Raw genomic sequence first — 17,043 nt, 5'->3', positions numbered from 1 at the left:
ATTTCCTTCTCCCATTCATTTGATAGATGAAGAAACTGAGGCAAGCAGGGTTAAGATACTTGTCCAGGGCCACATTGATAGCAAGTGACTGAGGCTAGATTTGAAGTCATGAAGACAAGCCCAGTGCTCTATCTACTATTCCACCCAATTGCTCTCATGATTGATGTTTTTCCTTTGTTCTGGAAGAAGACCATGACATCAGGGAGTTGATGCCGCACCAAGCATATGAATCAGATACGAGTAAAGGGGTGCTATGATAAATCACCAGTTTCACTTTCTCCTCCAGAGTCATCTGAGTCCAGTGGTCAGATATGAATCAGGATGACTGGAGATGGCTCTGGATTCAAGGCCATCAGTGTTAAATGATTTGCTCAAGGTCACACAGCTAATATGTATCAAGTGCTTGAGGTGGGATTCAAACTCCCATCCTCCTGATTCCCAGACCAGTGCTCTATCCACTGTATCACCTAGCTTTCCATCAATGCATTCGACTACAATTGCCACGTGGACCTGATAAAGCTACTTCGACATGAAGGAGAACTTATCAAGCTGAGACGGGCTCGCCAGAGAATGAACAAACTTTTCCCTCTTACTGAAGAAATCTGGCTGGATTGGTTGAAGGATGAGATCAAGATTGCCTCAGATGGCTCAGATCGGGAGAAAATATATGAACTCTTTGAGAGAGCTGTAAAAGACTATATTTGTCCTGAAATTTGCCTGGAGTATGCTCAGTATTCAATTGGTGGGATTGGTCAAGAAGGTGGTATTGAGAAGGTTCGTTCCATATTTGAAACAGCCCTTACTGCAATTGGCTTACATGTGACCAAAGGTGCAGCCATGTGGGAGGCATATCTGGAGGTTGAAAAGTGATTCTGAAAAAAACCCAGCCTGCTCCTGGCAGCATCCCAAGGCCTGAGCAGCAGCAGGCTCTGGCTCTACAGCTTGAGAGGATCCACACACTCTTCCAAAGCCAGCTGGGGGTCCCACTTGTAGATATGGAAACCACTTATGCAGAATATGAGGAGTGGTTAGATGACCCAGTCCCTGAGGCTGTGATGCAGAGCTACAAGAAAGCTTTGCAACAAATGGAGAGATGTAAACCCTTTGAGGAGGCCCTGGTGGTAGCAGAGACCCCAAAGCTGGCTGAATATCAAGCCTATATTGATTTTGAGTTGAAAGCTGGAGATCTTGCTCACATTCAGTTAATCTTTGAGCATGCACTGGCTGAGAACTGCCTCGTCCCAGACTTGTGGGCCTGTTATAATCAATATCTGGATCGGCAGTTGAAAATGAAGGATCTGGTCTTGTCTGCACATGATTGTGCTGTTAGAAACTGTCCCTGGACAGTTGGACTGTGGAATCAGTACCTCTTAGCCATGGAAAGACATGGAGTTGATCATCAGATAGTTTCTGACAACTTTGAGAAAGCATTGAATGCTGGCTTTATTCAGGCCACAGATTATGTGGAGAATTGGCAGGCGTATCTTGATTACCTGAGGAGAAAAGTGGATTTTAAGCAAGATTCAAGTAAAGAGCTAGAGGAACTGAGAGCTGCCTTTGCTCAGGCATTGGAGTATTTGAAACAAGAAGTGGAAGAGCGTTTCAGTGAAAGTGGAGATCCATGCTGTACCATAATGCAGAATTGGGCAAGAGTGTAGGCCTGCCTTTGTAACAATATGCAGAAAGCACGAGAACTCTGGGATAGCATTATGACAAAAGGAAATGCAAAATATGCCAACATGTGGCTGGAATATTACAACTTGGAACGGGCCCATGGGGACGCCCAGCACTGTCGGAAGACTCCGCGGGCTGTTCAGTGTACCAGCGACTACCCAGAGCATGTCTGTGAAGTGCTGCTCACACTGGAGAGGATCAAGGGTACCCTGCAAGATTGGGATTCAGCAGTTCAGAAGACTGAAAATCGATTAGCTCGAGTTAATGAGCAGAGAGTTAAGGCTGCTGAGAAGGAAGCTGCTCTGGCCCAGCAAGAAGAGGAAAAGACAGAGCAGCGAAAGAGGGCCCAGGCCGAGAAGTGGGCCCGGGCGGAGAAGAGGGCCTTTAAGAAGATGAAGAAGACCAAGGTGGGGGACAAACGGAAGGCTGATGAAGATGACAACGACGAGTGGGGGGATGAAGAAGAAGTACAACCCAGCAAGCGACCAAGAACCGGGAGCAGCCTGCCTCTGGTTGATGAGGACAAATTTACGTCCTTGGAGTTGGGACTTTTTGGGAGGAGCACCCCCACAGAAGTGGAGCCCCCTTCCAAATAGAAGGAGAAAGCAGCTAGTATCAAAAAGGAGCTGCCCAAAGTGTTTCATGACAGCAAGAAAGACAACATCACTGTGTTTGTCAGCAACCTGCCCTACATAGGATTATAAAGACAATCAATTGTATTAAATTATAGTTATTAATTTTTTTAATTTGAAGACCCCAGGTTATGGAGCCCTGGTATAGGTGATGAAGTACTACAAATGTTCCACTTTGCAAATAACATTTTATTGGTTGCATCAAATCCCAGAACAATTCAACACCTTTTGGATGAAATTCATAACTATTCAGAAGAAATTAATCTTATGAATACAGGAAAAACCAAGTAGATGAAGAATTCCTCTTCTCCAGATCATGAGATGGAGTGAGATGAACACATACAGGGTTCATTCATAGTTATATGAGCAGACTCTGCAAATGGACTTTTTCTCTCATACACACACACACACACACACACACACACACACACATACACACACACACAGATATCATGTATTTTATTATGTAAAATTTCATCTTCTAGAGGAAGCCTTTTATGAAATCCCTTAATTCTTGTATGTCTTCTATTGATTTTTTTTCCAATTTATCCTGTATATAACTTTTTTGAATTGCCAAGATATAATTAGGAAAGGCCGCATTTTTCAGAGCTAAGCTGTGCCCTTAGTTTGGCATAACAACAGTTCTTTGAACTCAACCTTTTGAAGAACTCAAACACAACAAAATTCCAGAATTGTTTCACATAATTATTGTATAGCTTGACCATCACCAAGTGTTCTCTGTGTTTGGGACAAGAACCTGCAGAACCCATGTTACATAAATCCCTGCTATTAATCAAATTTGTTTCACTATTGCTATTAGCCTTCACTGTAATAGCTACAGATAGATTACTGAGTAGCCATTGATAGAAGTATTGAAATTTGTCCATATTTAAGCAAGTCCCCACCTTGGGGGCTCCTGTACAGGTATCTTGTTTCCCTCCTTGCTTGCAAGCCAATTCTCTCACTATAGAAAATAAACTTCTGTTCTAGTCATTGCATAGTTGTTCTTGCCCACTCTGTTTTGTTCCAACCTCTAAATGCCAAAAAGATTGGTCCCATTAAGAATACAGTTATTTATATTCTGTCTCTCCCATTAGACTGAGCTTCTTGAGTTTTTATCTTTTTTTTTGTATATTCTAGCTTAACAAAGTGTCCAGTATATAATATATATAATAGGGGCTTAATAAATGTTTAATGACTTACTTAACTCAGGGCTTCATTTATTGTTTTGTTGATTTCTAGATTTAGGAAAATGCTAATAAGGTATATGTTTTAAAGTGTGTCAGCTATACCTTATAAATGATTTATATATATATGATATATATGATATATATATTTCCCACATATATATGAATATATATATGTATAATTGTGCATTTTCCAGAGAACTAGTTGTTAAATATTTACTAGTATGCCACTGCAACAAGGATGGAAGAATAAAAACTGCTCTTAGCACCAGGCAGAGCAGACAGAATATAGATTCTACCTTTCCCAAATATGAGCTGTGGGCAATTCACTTAAACTCACAAATCTTTAGGTGACTCTCAGGGACTATGTTGCAAAGAAATAATAAGCTACATTGATGGAGGGAGTTTCCTCATCCTAGAGTTCCCTTAGTCAATGAAATCATACATTCCCATTCTGTTTACTTTGCAATTATTTATGTGAATATGGGCTGTCTCCCTCAAAAGAATATAATCTTCTTGAGGACAAGGACAGTATCATTTTGTCCTTGTTTCCCCAGCTCTGAGCACAGTATTTGGCACAAAGTATATATTTAGTCAAGAAGACAAAAGGGTAAAAGATCTTTAGTTAATTAGATTGATTCCTCTTTTCCATTCTTCCTTTCTTTCAACCACTGAACTTATGGAAGCACATTCAATTGTTTCTTTCTATCTGATTAATCATGCACCCATTTGGGGTTTTCTTACCATTTCTTTCTCCAGAGAGCAAGGATAGCAGTAAGAAAAATAAATGAGCTACAGTCATAAATCCATTAGAGTTTCTGAATGACCTTGGTCAAATCACTTAACCTCCTTCAGTCTCAGTTTTATCACCTTTAAAATAAGAGGAAGAAACTACATTTCTTCTAAGTACCTCACTAATCCTAAATCTGTGATCCTATATTTTTCTTCCTAGACTTTCTAGATGTTTTATTGAAATAATCACTATAAATACTCTATTCCAGATTGCTAATCATTTTGTCATAGTCATTGCATTTTGTCATAAAACAATATTCTTAGGTTTTTTATTTTTATTTATTCATATAAATTTATTTTTATCTTATTTATTTATCCATATAAAATCCAATGAGCAATCAACAAATATTAATTAAACACCTAATATGAGTTAGGCACATAGAATAATACTAAAGTATTTCCCAAGGCTGGGAATACCAGATAAAAACTCAAATAATCTCTGCACTCAAAGGGCTTATATTTTATTAGGAAAACAAAGTATAAATAAATAATTGCAGTAAGGGATTTATCAAAGGATTTCTAATCAAATAAGTCCCTCATTCTCTTTGAGGAAATAATAAGAAATGTAAGGAATAGATAACAGGCACAATGAGATATAAGGGTACATTCCATTCAGGCTCTGAAGCAATCAATTTCCATGCTGTAAAGAGTGTACCCCTTTAATATTTTGATTGTCTTTGTTGTTATTTAGCTGTTTCAATGATATCTGATTCTTCATAACCCATTTGGGGTTTTCTTGGTAAAAATATGCGAGTGATTTGTCATTTCCTTCCTTAGCTCATTTTGTAAGTGAGGAACTGAGGCAAACAAGGTAAAGTGACTTATCCAGGGTTACACAGCTAGTAAGTGGCTGAGGACAGATTTGGCCTCAGGACAATTAGTCTTCCTTCCTTTAGGCCTGTCTCTCTCTCTATCCACTGTACCACCTAATTGACATTTTGAAGATATATAACATAGATGTATATGTACTTGTTAAGATATATAAAAAGTTGGACTTCCAGCCAAGACGGCAGAGAGAAGCCAGGTCCTGCGCTAAGGTCTCCTGATCTTTCCTCATAAACAATATGAAACAAACCTCTTAATGGAAATCTAATTGACAAAATCCAGAAAGAGAAGCTAGAAAAACAACATGTACCTCAAAGTCTGTCTTTGGGAATCAGGGGTGTGGTGATACAGAGCACCAACAGCCAGTGGGGAAAGGGCAAGAGCTGGACTAATCTAAGATCAGCCTGGGGGCTTTCTCCTTAGGAACCATTTCGCTCTGAGAAACAACCAGAGAGTGGAGGCATGGCCAAGGAACTGACAGTCTGGGACTTACAGGAAGGGCTGGAAGGTAGGTTCCAGTCTCCAGTACTCCCTACTGTCTGGGAAGAGATATTACACTCAGTGGGAAAAGCCTCCAACACCCCCTACTAGCCACTCAGTCTGCAAAGCCTCCAGCACAACTACTGCCCAACCAGAGATATCACACTCAGTGAGTAAAACCTCTAGGGATCTCAATACCAAACCTCTGTGAACCACCCCCTCCCCCAACACAAGATTTTAGGAAAAAGAAGATATGCCAGTGGAAAGGGAGGACCATAGAAAAATTCCTAAAAGGAAAAGACTAATTCAGAGAGACGTGGAAGCCCTGAGAAGAATATGATTTGGTCTCCAGCACAGAAAGATTTCCTTGAAGGAATCAGGAAGGAGTTTAAAAATCAATTGGAGGGGTGGCTAGGTGGTGCAGTAGATAGAGAAATGGCCCTGGAGTCAGGATTACCTGAGTTCAAATCCAGCCCCAGACACTTAATAATTACCTGGCTGTGTGGCCTTGGGCAAGCCACTTAACCCCATTTGCCTTAAAAAAAAAACTAAAACAAAATCAATTGGAAAATTTGAGAAAAGAAACCCAAGAAAAGATTAAGACTTCACAATAAGAAAACAAATGATTGGAAAATGCAATTGGACAAATGTGAAAAGAAAATAATACTCTCAAAACCTCAATTGGTCAAATGGAAAACTCTGAAAAATAGAATTGACCAATTGGAAAAGGAGTTACAAAAGTTAAATGAAGAAAATTCTTCCCTAAAAAAATGGAGTCTATGGAAACCAATGACTTCATGAGACAACAAGAATTTGTTAAACAAAAATAAAAAATAGAAAAAAATAGAAGAAAATGTTAAATACTTCATCAGCAAAACCACTGACATTGAGAATAGATAAAGAGAAGATAACCAAAAAATTATTGGTTTTCCTGAAAACATTGAAGAGAAAAAAAGCATGATATCATGGAACCAGAGGACAAAAGTAATTATTGAAAAAATGCATTGATCCCCGCCCCCCCCAGAAAGGGATCCCAAAATAAAAACACCAAGGAATATTTTTAATAAATTCCAGAACTATCAGATAAAAGAGAAAATCCTGCAAGTAGCCAGAAAGAAACAATTTAAATATCAAGGAGCCACAGTAAGGATTACACAGGACCTGGCAGCATCAACATTAAGGGATTGAAGGACCAGGAATGCAGTATTCCAAAACACAAGGGAGCCTGGAATGCAGCCAAGAATCCATTATCCATCAAAACTGAGCCTTCTCTTCCAGGGAAAAAGATGGATATATAATGAAACAGGAGATTTCCAACTTTTCCTAATGACAAGACCAGAGTTTAATAGAAAATTTAGACTTCAAACAGGAGACTCAAGAGACACATGAAAAAATGAAATTAAATAAAAGGGGGGGGAAGGGGGAAAAAAACTTATCAAATAAGATGAAACTGGTGATATCCCTACCTGGAAGAAATACTTTAACAACTCTTGAGAATTGTAACTCTATTAGAAAGAATTTAATTAGCCAGAAGAGATGGATATGCATGACTTATTTGAGAAACTGTTATCCAATAAGAAGAAAGTGGCTATATCCTTACCTGGAAGAAAGACACTAATAACTCTCAATAATTGCAATTCTAGTAGAGAGAATAGGCTGAAGTGATGGACACTCATGACCTTTCTGTGACTCAGATAGAATGATTTAAACACGATACCTCCTTAAAAAGGAGGACAGTAAAGAGATGGGAGGATGGAGGAGATTAAATGGGATAAACCCCATTACATTAAGAGGTAAAAAGGACTTATTGCAATAGGAGGAACAAGGGAGGAGGCAAGAAACACCTGGATCTTACTCTTATCAGATTGGCTTAAAGCTAATTTACACACACTCAGTTAAGTTAAGAAACTTATCTTACCCTTAAAGTGTTAAAAGGGGGGAAAGGGAGGGGGAGGAAAGGGGAAATCAACAAAACGAAGGGAAGGTAGAAGGGGCAGAGGGAAAGGGGAAAAAAGGGGAGTGGGAAAAAATTAGGCACAATTTGGGGATATCTGCAATGAGAATTCCATCTGTAAACAGAAATAGTGGAGTTTGAACAAAGACCAAAGACTATTACCTTTAATTTTTAAAAAAAATTATCTTATTATATAATTCTGCTATATTTCATACTATATGTTTCTTCCTTAAGGATATGATTTCTCTCTCATCACATTCAACTTAGATCAATTCATGCTATGGGAATGATGTAAAGACTAACAAACTTCCTTCTGTGGGTGGTGGGTGGAGGGAAGCAAGATTGGGGGGAAATTCTAAAACTCAAAATAAATAAAACCTTTCTAAAGTTAAAAAAATAAAGACATATAAAAAGTTATTTAATCAGCTTGGAAGGGATTATAGCTCTTTTTCTTTTGGAAGAAGGGCAACAGATGCAGATGTCACACAGCAATAATAACAATTCAACTGAAGAGGATCAGTCATACCCCTATGTGACACGAGTGAAGTTGGTGTTGGAAAAAAGAACCAACTATGAAGAAAGAACTCAGTTTCTAAGGCATTTTGGGCCTAACCCCATCACACAGTACCTTTGAGCATAAGTTCTGTGCACAGTTCCTCTTCAGAGACAGGCTGAACTGATCAGTAAGAACTGATCATCCAGCCCCCTAGCTCAGGAAAGGGAAAACCACAGAGCCAAGAATCCTGCTGGTTCTAGGCCACAGGCTCCAGTTTCGATTGCTTTTTGTTTTTTTCCCAAAAATGAATGGAATTATCCTAAGCCAGAACAATAGCTGGGTCCTGAGCTGAAGACACTGGTGATTATAAACCAAGCAGAGAAAGAACATCTACTAGAGAGCCTGAGAAAAAAACTTGGCAAGAGGAGTAATAGAATATCAGTGATGCTGCACCTTCTACATCTGTAGCTATAAAGTACCATTCCTCATATGTGCCTTGGCCTCATTTGTTCCTAATGTGGTTGCCTATACACTTATAAATTCTATGCATTTACATTCTTCCTACTGACTCTGAACATAATCTTGAATATTATGCCTCAGGTTTTATGAAAAAATGTTTCAAATGACTTCTGTGCATAGCATTTGTTTTCAATAAAAGCCTTTGCCTTGAGGTAACTCTGTCTTTTAGCTGACTAGAGAAAATATATATATATATATATATATATATATATATATATATATATATAGGTGGAGGGCTCATGAGCTTTTGTTTTAAGAGTATGTATATATAGTACTTTGCACCTAGTATAGTCATCTCCCAGTAGAACCCAATCTGTGGGAGATAATTGGAAGCCGATAATCAAGTTACATAGTAAATACTAAATATAAACAAAGTAAATATACTTATTAGCAAAAGGTTAGACATTATTAATTAGAAGAATTAGAAAAGGACCTTAGGTAGAAGGGACCTTTGAAATGAGTTATGAAGGAAGATCTAGAAGACAAACGTAAAGGAAAGACATGTATTCTAGACATGAGATAGCTTGGGCAAAGGCACATAAATGTTCTATTTTTATATGAAGAAATTCACTTCATCTAGACTGTAAGCTACATGAATAGGAATAATCTACTCCACATGGAAAAGTCAATTATAGACATTACATAATATGCTTCAAATGCAAAAAGAGTATTTTTTTAACCTAGGATTCCAATTCTAGGCCTATATCCAGAAGAAATCATAAAAAAATGGGAAGGTCCCACATGTTCCAAAATATTCATAGCAGCTCTTTTTGTAGTGGAAAAGAATTGGAAATTGAGCATATGCCCATCAACTGGAGAATAAAAAGTTTTGAATATTTAAATATTATGGAATATTATGGAATACTATTGTTCTATAAGAAACCATAAATGAGCAAACTCTAGGGAAGCATGGAATGAATTACAGATTCTATTGCTGAGTGAAGGGAGTAGAATCAAGAGAAAATCATATACATTCACAACAACATTGTGAGATGATCAACCCTGATGCACACAACTGCTTTCAGCAGTTCAGAGAGATAGGACAACTCTATTAGACCAGCTATAGACAATGATATCTCCATCCAGAGGAAGAAAAACAGAACAAAAAACCTTTCATAATATGATGAACATTATATTCACTTTAAAAAAAAATCTTATGTATTTCTTTCCTTTAATCCTAGTTCCTCATAAAGAAAATGACTCATCTGTAAGCATATTTAACACAAATGTGAATGTACAATATTAACCTGACTATTCACTGATGAGAGGAGAGGGATGGGAAGGGAGGGTGGAAGGTAATTTTGTAGCTTAAAAATAAAAAAAATACATATGCATATAGATGAATGTTGAAAACATTTCATATTCATATTTGAAAAAATAAAATATCAATTAAAAACAAGAATTTATTTTTCATCCTAGAGGCAATGGGGAACCACTGGAGTTTATTGAGCAAAGGAATGACAGGGTCAGTACTTTAAGACTATCATCTTGGACTGATCCAACTATTTTGGAGAACAATTTGGAACTATGCCCAAAAGGATATAAAACTGTGAATACCCTTTGATCCAGCAATACAAAAACTAGGTCTACATTCCAAAGTGATCATATTTTCCTTTTTGGGGAAAAAGACTTCCTGGCAAAAAAATATCTATAGCAGCTTTTTGGTGGTGGCAAAGAATTGGAAATTTAGGGTATGTCCATCAATTGAGGAATGGTTGAAGAAGTTGTAATATGTGAACGTGATAGAATACTATTATTCTGCAAGAAATTATGAGTAGGCAGATTTCAGAAAAACCTGGAAAGACTTAAATGAACTGATGCTGAGTGAAGTGAATAGAACCAAGAGAACATTATACACATTAACAGCAACATTATGGTGATGATCAATCATGATAGACTTAGCTCTTTTCAGTAATGCAGTGATTAAAGACAATTACAAAAGACTTGTGATGGGAATTTCCATCTGCATTCAAAGAAAGAACTATGGAGGCTGAATGCAGAACAAAGTGTGTAGGGGAAGTTTCTAGTGAAATCCTCTCAGGGTTAAGAAACATTTTTGTCAAGAAAACCTTGCATTCAAAGAAGGTTCAGAGCCACCTGCTTTATGATAAGACTATTTTTTTGCAAACTGGAGGACATTCTGACCAAAGACATTACTTCATTTTAGTTGAGATAATTATGAAACTCCTAAATTACCTTACCATCTGGTGGGATGAATATTATGAAAACATTTCATCTTTTCTTTGTGCATGTTGCTAGGGTAAATTTCAGTGAATAGATTGTATTTCCCAGAACCCAGCCAATGGTTAGAGAGAAAGGGGATGAGAAACTAAATATTTTTGCTTGACTATACTTTGGATCCAGTTTTCTGATGCTTGCCACTTTGGGTGTGAGATTTTTGAGTCTGCTCTTTCTTGAGAAAACAAATAAATAAAAATTTTCTTTTGTTCAGACCTAGTCTCTGAATGTTTCATTTACTGTATTTTTATCACACACAGTTTTGGTGCATTGGCCTGGAAGAATATCTTCTTTAAGACTCTCCTAAACACAGATATATGCAGGTGCCATGCTGAATATTTTCAGCAATCATGATTTATTGCCCAAGAAGATTCCTCAGGAAGTGGGGAGGAATCCAAAGGAGAGACTTATATTGAGCAAAATTGAGAGTCCGAAGACCTCCAGAAGCAAAACAACAAAAAGAGAGACAGGCCCTGCCTCAGGAGTTGACTTGAGGAAACGGTATCATACATGTCAAGTAAGTTTATGTACACAAACCCAGGCAAGCAAGACCTGTGAGTCCAGGACATGGACAAGATTCAGTGAGCCCCTGGGTTACCTGGAAGCTCTGCCTTTCTTCCAAACAGTTTGGGTTTGTAGGGACAGAGGCAGAGGGAACCCCCTCAAGTCTGTGAGGGGGGTCCAGAGATAGCCCCCCAAGCAGTTAAAGTCTGTAGTGGCGGAGGAGGTCCAGAGAATATCTCAAGCGGTTAAAGTCCATGGATATGGTAGGGTCAAAGTTAAGCGGCAAGAATCTATCAAGGAACCTTGGAGTGCTGACTGAGAGACTCTAGAGTCTATACTTAATAATTAGAAAGAAATGGCAAAGGAAAAAGGAAAAATGTAGAAAATTATTAAAATCTGTTGATTGCTTCTTTTTTTTTAAGTTTTTTTGTAAGGTAAACGGGAGTAAGTGGCTTGCCCAAGGCCACACAGCTAGGTAATTATTAAGTGTCTGAGACCGAACTTGAAACCAGGTACTCCTGACTCCAGGGCCAGCGCTTTATCCACTGCGCCACCTCGCCGCCCCTTAAAATGTGGTCTATATTTGTTACTCTTTACTCTGCTATTGAGTTTACCCAACTGTAATTTTTTTTTTAGGTTTTTCGGGGGTTTTTTTAGATTTTTTTTTTCATGGTAATGGGTTTAAGTGGCTTGTGCAAGTTCCACATGGCTAGGCAGTTTTTAAGTGTCTGAGGTCGGGTTTGAACCCAGGTACTCCTGAGGACTCCAAGGCCGGTGCTCTATTCACTGAGACACCTAACCACCCCTGCCACGAAAAGTTTGATATGAAAGCAATTACTAGTTAAATGTCAACTTTTTATTATCTTATTATTATTTCTTCAATTAGATGATTCTACAATGTTGTAATCTTTTGTACAAAATAATTTGAAAATGCTTGTAACTGAATTAAAGGGTTTGTAAAAATGTACAATTTTGATTCTGATGTAGTGGTATTCCTAAATGTTCTACTATTAAGAAATGTTGATCAGTAAGGATAAAAGCTCTTATAAGTTAGAGTACTGAGAAGTTAGAATTGTACTGAAAAAGATAAGAAGAATTTGCAAACGTTTTAGGTTTTGAAAAGAAAATAATTTAGGGTTCTTTTGAACATGACTTTTGGAATTTAAGAGAAGTATCAAGAAAATCTTGTAGCCATAAGAAGGGATTCTTAGAAATATCTGGTCTTAAGAATTTTTCTGCATTGCAAAGTTCTAGGGATTAAAGGGAATATATGTGAAATTGAAAGGTGAAATGTGTTATGTATAATTAGTAAACTTTGCATAAGAACAGATTCAAGCTAAACTTTTTGAGAATTTAAAGTTTTGTTGTAATAATAAACAATGAATGAATTGAAATTCCATCTATCACATTTATTAATATTTGATATGGGGAAAACTAGAGAAAATGTTTCCAACAGTCTATATCTCTCAAGGTCTTTTTTGATCCAGAGAGTTTGTGAAAATCTTTGTTTTTCCACCTTATGTTTATGAAAGGGAATATTTATATGTAAGATCAAAGTAGCTTCCTTAATATCTGCTGTTTAAGAAGAAGAAAATATCTATTTGAGATTTTGTTATATATAAATATAACATTGGCATAGGTAAAAGTTTTCATTGGGGTTTTAAAATTATCATATGTATATAAGGCTAAACTCATGGAGAATCTATTTTCTTTTTGAAAATAGGAGTGTATTTGGAATAAGAGGTAAATAAGCTTATGAAACAAAGATGTTAAAGAGATTTGTATGTAAAAGATATTCAGGTATAAGGTTAACTTTAAGAGAAACTGTTGATTTGTTTTACTTTAAGAGAATGAGATATCAGCATGCAAACCTTATGTTTCATGTGGTTTAAGAATTAAATGTTCAGTTTTAGAGAAGCAAAATGGTAAACTCAGAATGACAGTCTATAAGAGATTGGGAAAGATACCCTTCCAATAATATTGAATTAGTATGAGGGGCTTTGAAAAATGATTGGGAAATTGAAAAACTATGTAATCCATAGTTAGGTTAACTTATTGATGAGTAAAATGTTGGAGAGTTTTTATCAGTTATGTGATCTACTTTTGTAAATATAAGCTATTTTATTGTAATGATATTGAATCATGAGATTAATAATTGATTGATTTGTAGGGATAATGAGGAGGAAATATCAAATGTCATGACCCTCTGGGTTCCCTGAAATTTTTAACTAATGTGTTGGACCTTATTCTAGGTCTATAGGTCCATGTATAAATATATTAATGGAAAGACTGTTTTGTAAAATCTAGCAATTAATATGGTACTCTTATTAGTTTTGTTAATTTGGAATTAATAACACATATTGAAGATTTAAAGTCCTCTAAGATGTTCTAATGGATTGAAAGAAATCTAAAAGTAATCCTTTGTATTTCAAACATGGCTAATAATTAATCAGGTTTATTATAAAGAATGATTTGTCAATGATTGGGATTATTGTGATTTTATATACATATATACGAATATATATATATAATATGCATATATATATATATATATATATCAAAGCTGTGATTATTTGCTTTGTAGTGAAAACACCCGAGTAATATGGGAAAGATAAAAATAATGATAATAATTTGAGATTTTTCTGTGACACACTCTAGAAATTTGTTATGTGGATCCCCTAGCCAAAAGAGGTATTTATTTACTATGTAATAAGTCAGGCTTATAGGAAGGGGTCTCTAGCCAAGAGGCTTGTAATATAGCATCTTTATCTAGAAATAAAGCAGATATACTTTCAGACAAAGGGATGCAGGTGCAATGATCAGAAGTTAGTGCCACCAGAAGAACAAACCTTCTAGTTGAATTTATGGAATATTCTTGTGAAGAATTTTTTGTATGACAAGGAAATACTCCAGATGCTAGGGGAACTTGACTACTTTTTGCATAAGCTTAGAAAATAACCCTATTTAGTATATTCTAATGACAGGGATGCTCAGAATAGATGTATGTGTCAGAAAGGGGGATGATAGATTGACTGATTGGGACTGATTAGGATTGGGATAACCATCCACTTCTTAGTGCAGCCTGAGGTTGGACCTTTATGACTTGACTTCCCCAAATGTGACATTTGAATAATGCGTCACTGGATAAATCTAAAATTTGACTTAAGGCATTTGACTATGCCTACCTATATGACCTCTGTCTGTAAACTTGACACTCAAAACTATATCAATAAAAGAATTTTCCTTTGATGTCCTGAACCTTTATAGTAAATTGCTATGGGTAAATCTGACACAGAAATTTTAAGAGTTTAATAGCTAGATAGGTTAGTGGGTGATTTAACCTCTGCTGTTAGCTATATGTACTGACAAGAATTAAGATCCCTTGATTTTTCCATGTTAGAAAGGGATAAATAAAAAGGATTTTGTAATCTTAAGACATAATTCTGAACAATAGCAGTTTCAAGTTCTACTTTAAGGAAGGGAAATGTAAGTCAGTTGAGTCTATCAAAAGAAGAATTATTCATACTATATTTAGAAACATTTTTGGGGAAAAAGAAGAATTTATATTAGTTAAGGAAGCTTGAATTATTATTTTAATAAGGAGCAAGAGGTTAAGGCTCTTTGTATGTCACTTGCTGTACACTCTTTGTACTAAGATAATCATCTAATATATATATAATAAATATAATATATATATCTAATATATATTAATATATCTAATATATATCTAATATATATCTAATATATATATTATAAGCTCAAAGTAATCTGACAATTTTCAGGAAATTCACTTGTGCAGGGAAACAATTGTGGAAGTTTTATTTTTGTTAGAGTGAAGTATGCATTTCAGCATCACTTACAGTGAGTAATCAAAATGTAAATTGTAATAACTCTAGAATTTTATTGTCTAATTTTGAAAACATGAGTCTAAGTCTGATAAGATGTTGTGTTAAGAAATTCTTTTATCAGAAGAGAAGATCTCAATAAGTCACCTGAACTGGGGAGAACATTTTGGAATGGACTCTGAAGATACAGAAAGATATTGAATGTCTCCAGGGGAAGAGAGAGAGACCAGACCAGTTCATCTTCCTCCATCTTGTGACTTTGTGGGTGTATGGGCTGTTTGTTCAGGGGGGTTCCAGGAAGAAGATGGGTCCCAATTGGGCAGGAAGAGAGAATAGAGCCTTAGGGGGTGATGAATCTTGCTGAGGGGATGTATCAAGGATAGTGTGAGAGGACTTCAAGATACAAATATAGCAATATAGCAATATATCACTGTCTTTGTGTGTGTGTGTGTGTGTGTGTGTGTGTGTGTGTGTGTGTGTGTGTGTGTGTATTGAAATAAGGGAAGGGATTGTGTGGGGAAGTCCCTGGTGAAGTCCTCTCAGGGTTAAGAAATATTTTTGTCAAGCAAACCTTGCATTCCAAAGCATCCCTTAAATCAGGGTTCTTGACTTTGGTTTCATGATTTTTAAAAAATAGTTTAACAACTACATTCCAATATAATTAGTTTAGTTTAGTTTATATACTTAAAAACATAATTCTGAGAAGTCTATAAGTTTCACCAGACTAATGATGGATTCATGAGACAAAAAAGGTAACAAGCTCCTGCCTCAGAAAAAAAAAAAAAGGTAGAGGTGCTCAGAGTCACTTGCTTTATAAGACTATTTTTGAAAAATGGAGGATATTCTGACCATAGCCATTGCTTCATTTTAGTTGAGATAATTATGAAGTTTCTAATTACCTCACCATCTGGTAGGAGGAATGTTATGAAAACATTTCATCTTTTCTTTGTGTCTGTTGCTGGGGTAAATTTCAGGGAATAGATTGTACTCCCAAAAGCCCAGCCAATGGACTAAAAAGGAGGAGGGTTAGGGATAAGCGAGGTGGGGGGGAGACTCTATATATTTTTGCTTTACTTTATTTTGGATGCAGCTCTCTGATTCTTGCCACTTTTGGTGTGAGATTTTTGAGTCTTCCCTTTCTCAAGAAAACAAATAAACAAAAAGTTTCTTTTGTTCAGACCCAATCTCTGAAGATTTTATTTAGTGTATTTTTATCATACATAAAAGAATATTAATTTTACTTTTCAAAATTTGTTTCTCATTTTTGGATTCTTCTTTCGCAGTATATTGATATGGAAATATATATAACATGATTGTACATGTATAACCTATATCAAATTATTTGTTATGTTGTAGAGGGAAGGGAAGTGAAGGTGGAAGAAAAATTTGGAACTCAAAATCAAACAAAAATGAATGTTGAAAACTCTCTTTACATGTAATTGGAAAAAATAATATTGTGAGAAAAAAGAATATCACTTTGGGCTTCATAAAAACCTGAGAAGTCTTAAATGAACTGATACAAAGTATTAAAGTGAACAGAAACAGGAGAATTTCATACGCAGAAATATTGTAATAATGATCAACTGTGAAAGACTTAATTACTCTGATCAAAACAAATGATCCAAGATCATTTCAAAGGAGCTATGATGAAAAATGCTATCCATATCCTAAGAGAACTGATGAACTCTGAGACTATATAAAAACATACTTTTTTCACTTGTATTTGTATTGTTTTGTGTATATGTTTGTGTTTTTTTATAATATGGCTTATATGAAAATAGGTTTTGTAAGACCTCATATATACTATTTTCATATAAGCCATATTATAAAAAAAACACAAACATATACACAAAACAATACAAATATTGCTCACCATCACAAGGGGTGGGGAGGAACT

The 17,043-nt window shown here is 36.0% G+C and overlaps 1 pseudogene; it reads left to right on the top strand.

Annotated features, from left to right (window-relative positions):
* Window positions 1–555: 555 nt before the first annotated feature.
* On the top strand, window positions 556–2,378 carry LOC141498976 (squamous cell carcinoma antigen recognized by T-cells 3 pseudogene; annotated as a pseudogene).
* The last annotated feature ends 14,665 nt before the right edge of the window (window positions 2,379–17,043 follow it).

The sequence above is a fragment of the Macrotis lagotis genome, chromosome X (genome assembly GCF_037893015.1).
Source record: "Macrotis lagotis isolate mMagLag1 chromosome X, bilby.v1.9.chrom.fasta, whole genome shotgun sequence".
NCBI lineage: Eukaryota > Metazoa > Chordata > Mammalia > Peramelemorphia > Peramelidae > Macrotis > Macrotis lagotis.
Note: the sequence above shows the minus strand (reverse complement) of the source record. Positions and strands in the feature narration are given on the sequence as shown.